This window comes from Notamacropus eugenii, chromosome 4, assembly GCF_028372415.1.
Source record: "Notamacropus eugenii isolate mMacEug1 chromosome 4, mMacEug1.pri_v2, whole genome shotgun sequence".
NCBI classification, from domain to species: Eukaryota; Metazoa; Chordata; class Mammalia; order Diprotodontia; family Macropodidae; genus Notamacropus; species Notamacropus eugenii.
Window position 1 is genome coordinate 292,290,537 of NC_092875.1, and position 8,447 is coordinate 292,298,983.

Genomic DNA, 8,447 nt, shown 5'->3' on the forward strand with positions numbered 1-8,447 from the left:
TTTTATTCTTTTTATCTCAAAATCCCTTGACCGTCTTCCACTCTGTTCCTGTCAGTCTTTAACAAAGAGCTGTCCCTTCTCCTTGCAAAGGATAGCCCCTTTACGTATGTGTCTGATCCCACTCCAACCCATCTTCTCTAGCAGATTACAACCTCAGTTCCCTTCTCCCCCTAATCTTTAATATTTTCTTATCTATTTTTTCTTTATCTATTACTTTCAACCAATCCTTTTCCTTCCCCTTTAAAAAACTTCACTAATTGCTACTACCCCTTCAAGCTATTATCTGATTTCTTTCCTCTTTGACATGCTCCTTTAAAAAATATCAACAATTGCTGCCTCTACTTCTTCTCTTACTTAACCCTATTCAATTTGACTTCTAATCTCTTCACTCAACTGAAACAGCTCACTCCAAAATTACCAGTGATATATTGTCAGATAAGATGGCTTTTTCTCCATCATCATCCTTATACTGCATTTGATACTATTGACCAGCCTCTCCTCTTGAATGCTCTTCTGGTCTCCTCTCTGGATACTCTTCAGTCTCTGGGCTTTTGTGACATTAATTCTACCTGTTTCTCCTTCTACCCATCTTCCTCTCAGTCTCTTACTGCTTTATCATTTATTCCTCAGGTTTGGTCCTAGACCCACTCCTCCACTGCTTCTACACTCTCTTTCTTAGAGACCACTTCAGTTTCTATGACTTTAACCATCATCTTTAAGCAAATAATTCGTGCAGATATACTAAGCCACCAAGTGCCTACTTGTAAGTCTCTTCTTTAAAAAAATTATTTTTTGACATTCTTTTTTTTAAATCTTAAGTTCCCAAATCTCCCCTTCCCTCCATTAACTCCCTAAGCCATTGAGAAGACAAGCAATATGATATCAATTAAACATGTGAAGTCATGAAAAAATATATTTCCTAATTAGCCATGTTATAAAATGCAAGAAACATAAAGAATGTAAAAAAAAGTGTACTTCAATCTGCATTCACAATATATTATTTCTCTCTCGAGGTATGGGTAGCATTTTTCATCATGGTTCCTTTAGAATTCTCTTTGATTGAACAGAATAGCTATCAGCATTACAATATTGCAGTTACTGTGCATAGTATTCTCCTGGTTCTGCTTACTTCATTTTGCATCAGTTCATATAAATCTCTCCAGTTTTTTTTTTCTGAAACCATCCTGCTTGTCATTTCTTTAGCACAATAGTATTCCATTATAATCATATTGCATCATAACTTATGCAGCCATTTTCCTATTGATAGGCATTCCTTTAATTTCCAATTATTTGCCATCAGAAAAAGAGCTTCTATAAACATTAACAGCTTTACTATATTTATTAATATAATCATGTAACTTTTGTTGTTTTTATTAATGTGGTCAATTATAGTTATTTTTCCCTAATATTGAACCTAACGTAAATCCCAGCTGATGGTAGTGTATAATCTTTTTGTTGTATTGCTGTAATTTTTTTGTTAGTATTTTATTAAATTTTTTGCATCAATATTTATTGGGGAAATTGGCCTATAACTTTCTTTCTCTGTTTTTTGCTCTTCTGGGTTTAGAAATTAAAACTATACTTGTGTCATAAAGGAATTTGTTAGGATTCTTCTTTATTTTTTTCAGAGAGTTTATATAATATTGGGATTTATTACTGTTCATTAAGTGTTTGGTAGAATTTACTTGAAAATGCATCTGGTCCTGGGTATTTGTGTTTTTAGGGAGCTCATTTATGGTTTGTTCAGCTTCTTTTTCTAAGAGAGTTAAGTATTCTATTTCTTCTTTTTTAATCTGGTCAATTTTTGTTTTGGTAGACATTCTTCCATTTCATTTACATTGTCATTTCATTTAGATCTAGATTGTCATTTCATTTAAATTAATAAATTATTGGCATATAATTGAGCAAAATAACTCCTAATAATTGCTATAATTTCATCTTGATTGGTGTTACATTCATGCTTTTAATTTTTGATACTGGCAGTTTGATTTTCTTCTTTCCTTTTAAAAAATCAAATAAATAAATCACTTGTTTTATTATTTTTTAATAAAGTTAGTTTTATTTACTCTTCCCATTTTATTTATTGTTCAATTTTTTGTTTGTTTTGTTTTCAGTTTTATTATTCTTTCCTTTGAGTTTTAGGATTTTGGGAGCAGGAGTATTTAACTGGAGATTTTTAATTTATTCTTGTTCTAGGGTTTTTTTTAGTTGCATACCCAGGACCAGAAGGATTTACAAATGAATTCTACCAAACACTTAAGGAACAATTAGTAAAGAAATTATATAAACATTTTCCCATCACAACTCTATCCCTTACTCTTTTCTGATTCTCTGGTTCTTTCTTGGTCCTGAAATTTCTCTCCTTGGTTCACTATTGTGGCATTGACCAGGAGTTCCTCCTCTTGGTCATTGTAGAGAAAGTTGATAAGGCCCTTAGAGATTATCAAGTCCAACTCCCTCATTTTATATTTGAGGAAACTGGGGTCCCAGGGCCCAGTGGGTTTGATCCAGGACTTTATGTGCTTGTCCAGGAATTCCTGCTTTGATTTTCTATATCCTCTATGCTGCTGATAGCTCTCAGCCTTTCAGTCCTAGCTTGGCCCAATAACTCTTTTCTAGTTCACCACTACATTTTCTGAGGCCATGTAGTTCCTTCCTTTCCTGGGTTCACTTAGTTATCTGGTGCACATGGTTCTCTTGTGGAGGAGGAGGAGTGGTTCTTTGGGGCTGTCCTATAGAGAACGAGAGTATACAGTTCTCTCTTCCACATTGCAACTTTCCCTCTTGCAGTTTTGATATATTGAGGGTCAACATTAAGAACTTTTGGGGGAAATTTTAGGGGGAGATTTGTAGAAGCTGCAGGTGACACACAAAGTCCAGCAGATGACACAGAGCCTATGACCAAATACTTAATCTAAATTTTAAAATAAGGTACTGGAGACAACCCATAAAAGAAAAAAGAAAAAAAAAAATCAGACTTTTTTGGTATGATGTGGAAGGAATAACTGCATTTGTGTCTGAGCAGTTTTCTTTTTGGAACCTCAACTCTGATTCTACTCATCTGTCTCTAGTTTCTCTTTTAAAATCCAAACCCAAGAATATAACCAGGTGCTTTGGGTTTGGTCTTGAATGAATAACCTGCAAATGTTAAAGGCCAAGTACCTAGGGTACAGTCAATTCCCACCTCATGAAGAAGGCATAATGACAAAACAAAGGCTTTAACTATGACTAGAAGTTAATACAAGGAATCTCACAAAAAGTTCTTACCACCCTGTATATATGGAATAGAGGGATTCTTTCCAACTCACTGGACAAACATTATCACAAATGTGGGCTGGTAGCACAGATGTGGTTCATGTTGATTATACATGCCTTATTTTATTCTGCTTTACTTAGCCCATTAACAAGACAGCATTTCAATCTGCAGCAAGACTGAAAGATTCCTGGTAAGTTGAGGACAGCCTTAAAAGGTTCACAAGATGGTCAAAATAGCTCTTGGTGCATTCTGAATAATTTTAGATTTTCTGGTGGTCAATTGAGTGTCTAGCAAGTAATCCCAACAGATTAAGCCATTGTAGGGTGTTCAGATCACAAATGTAGAACTGCAAAAGAGCTTGGAGCTAAATCTGTCCAACTCTGCCATTTAATTTAAGGCAGAAGTGACAAGAACTCTGAATTTGAATTTAGAGCTTAGTTATAGTGTTTATTTTATGTGTGACTTTAAGCAACTAATTTAACCTCTGTGGACCCCAATTATCTTTTTCTGTAACGTAAAGAGGAAAAAAGAAAGGAAGAACATCAAAGAAATAAACATAAAATACCCATAAGAGAGCAGAGAGGGGAAAAAATGGCATCATCAAATGTAACACACACTTTAAAATGTGTGCAACAGAAGTATGTAGTTTCGCGTAAAATCTTTTTCTCTTTATATTTGAAATGTTCATGTTTCTTGATATTTGCTGATTTCATAACACATTATTAAAAATAAAATTAAGGAAATTGTACTAGATGACCTCCGAAATCCTTCTAGCTCTAAATCCTATGATCTTAATTCTAGTGCTTTTGTGCTAAGTAGCAAGGCTGACCCCAGGCCAAACTGAGAAACAGGCAGGATTCAGCTTTAGTAACTGCACTCCCACCTCTCTCCCTCTCCCTCTCTGTCTCTCTCTGTCTCTCTCTCTGTCTCTGTCTCTGTCTCTGTCTGTCTCTGTCTCTCTCATACACACACACACACACACACACACACACACACACACACACACACCCCTTTCTAAATTCTCCATTCCAATATGTCCATCATTCTCATGTGGCCCCCCCCTAGCTGGCTGCCAAGTCTTCTTTATTCTGTTAGCCACTCTAGGCAACCTTTTTCCTTTACCTTCAGATCCTACACATTATTTTACAAGCCGAGCTGTGATCTGTGCTGCAAAATGGGAAAATATCTACAGTGCAATAATTGACTGCTATCCTCTGCAGTCTCAGCATAATAGGAAAGGTGCAGGAAATGAGAGAAAGAAAGGAAACTTGGGGCTGGGGTTAGAGGAGCAGTGCTCAGAAGCAGCAATCTTTTTTGTTGCTGTTTAAAGTTTGTTTGAGGAAGTAATGGTATTTGGAAGCAAGGGTACTGAAGACTGGTAGAAATTTGTTGTATTTCAACAGTTGAAAAATGTTGCTCTAAACCAAGGGTTCTTAACCTGAGGTCTGCAAACTCGTGATTTAAAAAAAATAAAACATTTTGACAACTATTTCAATATAATCAATTCCATTGTAATCTTAGATATTTTATTTTATTCATTTAAAAACATTTACCTGAGAAGGTATTAATTAGGCTTCAATAACTAGACTATCAAGGGGATCCATGAAATGAAGTAAGTTAAGAATTCCTGGTCTAGATTTTTCCCAATTTTCTCTCACATTAAAACTTATCTATGCTATCCAAAATTCCGTTAAATTCTCCTTAGAGTTTCTAAAACATTGGATATTTATTGAACAAATTGATTTTTGCTAGTGAATTAATGAATCCTAACACATTCTGTTACCCCTTCCCAGAGTAGTTCTCTGGAGACATCAATGCTTAAACCAGGGGTCAATTGCTTTTCAGATATTGCTGAGCTCTGATCTTCTGGAAAAAATAACCAGTTTGATTTAGTTCAATTTAATTCATTAAGCATTTCTTAAGTACCTTCTTACCTAGTAAGTAGTGTAGTAGATGAAGTGTTGAATTTGGCATCAAGAAGATCTGAATTCAAATTCTATCTTCAACACTTACTAATTGGGTGACCCAGGACAAATAATTTAATCTGTGTGCCTCAGTTTCCCCATCTGTAAAACAGACAATAATAGGAATTGTTATGATGGTCAAGAGATAAGGTATTCAAAGAATTTTCTAAACTTTAAACAATTTACACATTAGCTAGTGGGATTCTTTGCACTATGAACTCTGCTAAGCATTGACCAGAAGATAGAACAAAGAATTTTTCCCCAAACCCTCTCTTTAAAGAGGGCTCCAAGACTGGCCATTGTTTAACTTTCCATAAGCTGTATTCCTTGGACAAGACTCTACACCAAGTGCTGTTCCCTTCCAACATTTTTCAGGTTTCTTTTGCATGTTTTCTTTCCCCATTAGATTTCTAAGTTCCTTGAGGAGTTATCTTTTTTTTTTTCATTTTGTATCCCCAGAACTTATCACAATGCCTGGAACATAATAGGTACCCAATAAATGTATATTGACTGTTGACTACTGATGTTGGGAATATAGTAACAAAAATTATATAGTCTCTATTAATAAAAGGCTTATGCAGACAATTAAAATGTACATGCAAAGTAAGTGGAAACTAATTTCCAGTAGGAACAGCACTAGAAACTGGAGGGTCAGAAACATCTCATGTTACAGATGGTGCTTGAGGTGATTCTTGAAGGGAGCTAGGATTCCAAGAGTTGGAGATAAGAAAGGAGTTCATTATAGAAATGAGGTTCAGTGTGTTCAAAGATATGGAGGTGGGAGATGGAATATCACAGAAGAAAAAGAAAATAGGTAATTTTCATTGGTACATAAATCATGTGTAAAAGGGTAGTATGAAATTAGTCTAGAAATACAAATCAGAACCTGATTGTAAAGGGGTTTATGTGCCAAAAAGAAGAGCTTGTGTGCTTTTTTTTTTTTCTTAGGACAGTAGCTAAAGATTTTTCACCAGGGAAGTGATATGATCACACATGAGTTGTGCTTTAAGGACAGCGACTGGGTAATCCATGGAGGACGCATTGGAGAGGAAAGAAACTAAAGGGTAGGAAACCAGTTAGGAGATTCCTACAATAGTTTAAGTGAGAGGTAAGGAGGACCTGAACTAGGATGACTGTTGCATGACTGGAGAAAAGGAGGGAAATGTGTGAGATGTTAAGCAGGCACAATAGACAAGATCTGGCAAATAATTGAACATGGCAGATAAGGAAGGTTAGATCCAAAGGTGATGCTAAGGTTGAGAATCTGAATGACTAAAGAATAATAGTATTCTCAATTAAAACAGGAGAGTTGAGAGGATGGGTGGTTTTGAGGCAATCGTGTGTTGGTTAGTTTAACAACCGGCTCTTTGAAAAGGCATTCCACACTTTTAAGTTTATTCTGCATTTTTAACATTTTCTCTATAGTTCTCCTAAATTTTGACAATAAACAAAACTATAACTCAAGCTTTAATTTATAGTGTTTGCTGATTTTCAAGGTATAAATGCTCACACTGAAAATTTAACAATTGGCTCAGTTCAAGCTACAATACACTCTCAATTTGGGGGAGGTGTGGAGATAATGACCCCTTCTGTTTCTAGTATATTGAGTTTGGAAGGCCTTCAGAACATCCAGGTGGAAATGTCCAGTGGTATTTGTTGATGTAGGACTAGAGCTCATGAGAAACATGAGTCCTGGATATGTAAATTTGCTCTCAATAATAAAAATAATCCTCCTATTCTGTCTATGTTAACCATGTAATCAAGAGGTCATTTCTATAGCAATAGAATCGGAATGGGAAGGTCAGTTGGTCAGAAGCATAGCAATGGTTCTTTTCAGTTCTGGCTCTCAATGGAGGTTTCATCTCCCAATTTTCTTTCCTTTTCTCCTATATAGAGTCCAGGTCAACTTGGCTCCTTTGACATTAAGAGCTAGGTCCAGGGATGCCTAAAGATATCCAGATGACTGTTCTATCTTCTTTCTCTTTCATTGTTACTATCGCTTCAGCTAGGACTGCAACTAGTCTTTGGTGCCAAAAGGTCTGTAAGGGTCTCTTTGGCTGAGATTTCAGGAGCAGGTATCAAGGAGGACAAGAAGGACAAAGTTTCAAGACTACTATTGCAATTCCCATTTCATTTCAAGATCCAGTTCAAATAATCATATTTTTGGTAGGAACAATATCCCAACCCCTACTTCTTGCAAGTTAGCTGGTTTTCCCCTGAAAACATATTGATCGCCTCGGGGGACTAACAGCTCAAAATGTTTATATCACTTCGTGGCTACCAAAGTACAATACAATCCCACAATGCTCTGACCAAGATGGGCAATTCAGGCAAGTTTGCTTATAGTCTGCTAAATTGGCTCAGTGTCCTTAATGCCTATCTTTACTGAATATGCTTTTGCTGTGGTTAAGAAAATATTCTTTTGTTAACAGTTGAATAACTTCAGAGTATTTTATTTTGTTCTAATATCAACCCTAAACTACCAGGTGAGTGATCTGAATCAGGTCCAGTTCCGAATACTTTCATTTGTGAAGATTCATCTGATCTCTTCATTTAGAAATTACCCTTCCTTTCTAAACTCTCTTGTATCTCAGTTAAACATGCATTTAATCACATTCTACTCTGTCTTCAAGTAAAGTGGACTTTTCAGCCCAAGACCTAATTTCAGAAAAAATGTGTCTAATAATGTAGGGTCAAAACTTTTTGTGAAAATAAGCTACCCTAGGTGATCCATTTATGAGGTATGGCCAAGCCCTCTGCATGATTTAGAAAGAAAGCAATGTCATGGGATAAAAACAGTAGGTTACACCTTCTGGATGACCTTTAATAGCTAGTTCAATTATTTCAAGAAGGAAGGATCTCAGCAATGAAGATCTCAGCTGATGAAACTCATACATGTTGAATGAATGATTCTCCCCCACCCCCACCCCTGGTACCTATGTCTATGAGTTTTAGTCTTGTTAGAAGTGTTTCTCCATGGACACACACACACACACAGACACACGCACATGCATGCCACCTTTTTGAGTCCTCCATCTAGGACCTACCATTCTTCAGGCACATGCTTCACTTCTCTCTGTACTTTTGTAAGTTTCCAGTTTATAAATGTTTATTAATCTTCCCCCTCTCTTCAACGATAGAAGATTCTTCAACCTCTACTTGACCCGACTCTCTGCACCTATTTAACAGTTCTCCCATACATTTAAACTTTATTTCATGTTTTGTCT